Below are 1,976 nucleotides of genomic sequence, written 5' to 3' on the forward strand. Positions count from 1 at the left end.
TTTGTTGGCAATGACACAGGTCAAACGTTTTCTGTAAGTCTTCACAAGGTTTTCACACACTGTTGCTGGTATTTTGGCCCATTCCTCCATGCAGATCTCCTCTAGAGCAGTGATGTTTTGGGGCTGTCGCTGGGCAACACAGACTTTCAACTCCCTCCAAAGATTTTCTATGGGGTTGAGATCTGGAGACTGGCTAGGCCACTCCAGGACCTTGAAATGCTTCTTACGAAGCCACTCCTTCGTTGCCCGGGCGGTGTGTTTGGGATCATTGTCATGCTGAAAGACCCAGCCACGTTTCATCTTCAATGCCCTTGCTGATGGAAGGAGGTTTTCACTCAAAATCTCACGATACATGGCCCCATTCATTCTTTCCTTTACACGGATCAGTCGTCCTGGTCCCTTTGCAGAAAAACAGCCCCAAAGCATGATGTTTCCACCCCCATGCTTCACAGTAGGTATGGTGTTCTTTGGATGCAACTCAGCATTCTTTGTCCTCCAAACACGACGAGTTGAGTTTTTACCAAAAAGTTATATTTTGGTTTCATCTGACCATATGACATTCTCCCAATCCTCTTCTGGATCATCCAAATGCACTCTAGCAAACTTCAGACGGGCCTGGACATGTACTGGCTTAAGCAGGGGGACACGTCTTGCACTGCAGGATTTGAGTCCCTGGCGGCGTAGTGTGTTACTGATGGTAGGCTTTGTTACTTTGGTCCCAGCTCTCTGCAGGTCATTCACTAGGTCCCCCCGTGTGGTTCTGGGATTTTTGCTCACCGTTCTTGTGATAATTTTGACCCCACGGGGTGAGATCTTGCGTGGAGCCCCAGATCGAGGGAGATTATCAGTGGTCTTGTATGTCTTCCATTTCCTAATAATTGCTCCCACAGTTGATTTCTTCAAACCAAGCTGCTTACCTATTGGAGATTCAGTCTTCCCAGCCTGGTGCCGGTCTACAATTTTGTTTCTGGTGTCCTTTGACAGCTCTTTGGTCTTGGCCATAGTGGAGTTTGGAGTGTGACTGTTTGAGGTTGTGGACAGGTGTCTTTTATACTGATAACAAGTTCAAACAGGTGCCATTAATACAGGTAACGAGTGGAGGACAGAGGAGCCTCTTAAAGAAGAAGTTACAGGTCTGTGAGAGCCATAAATCTTGCTTGTTTCTAGGTGACCAAATACTTATTTTCCACCATAATTTGCAAATAAATTCATTAAAAATCCTACAATGTGATTTTCTGGATTTTTTTCCCTCAATTTGTCTGTCATAGTTGACGTGTACCTATGATGAAAATTACAGGCCTCTCTCATCTTTTTAAGTGGGAGAACTTGCACAATTGGTGGCTGACTAAATACTTTTTTTCCCCACTGTATACTAATGTCTGTTCTGTTGAGAACTATGTTCCAAGTGATTGTCTTTTTCCTCCTTGCAGAAGACTAAAGGTTATATATATACAGTATATATACACTACATTACCAAAAGTATGTGGACACCTGCTCGTCGAACATCTCATTCCAAAATCATGGGCATTAATATGAAGTTGGTCCTCCCTATAACAACCTCCACTCTCCTGGGAAGGCTTTCCACTTGATGTTGGAACATTGCTGCTGGGACTTGCTTCCATTCAGCCAAAAGAGCATTAGTGACGTCGGGCACTGATGTTGGGCGATTAGGCCCGGCTCGCAGTCAGCGTTCCAATTCATCCCAAAGGTGTTCGATGGGGTTGAGGTCAGGGCTCTGTGCAGGCCAGTCAAGCTCTTGCACACTGATCTCGACAAACCATTTCTGTATGGACCTCGCTTTGTGCACGGGGGCATTGTCATGCTGAAACAGGAAGGGGCCTTCCCCAAACTGTTGCTGCAAAGTTGGAAGCACAGAATCGTCTAGAATGTCATTGTATGCTGTAGCATTAAGATTTCCCTTCACTGGAACTAAGGGGCCTAGCCCGAACCATGAAAAACAGCCCCAGACCATTATT

Source organism: Coregonus lavaretus (assembly GCF_964263955.1).
Source record: "Coregonus lavaretus genome assembly, chromosome: 20".
Lineage (NCBI taxonomy): Eukaryota > Metazoa > Chordata > Actinopteri > Salmoniformes > Salmonidae > Coregonus > Coregonus lavaretus.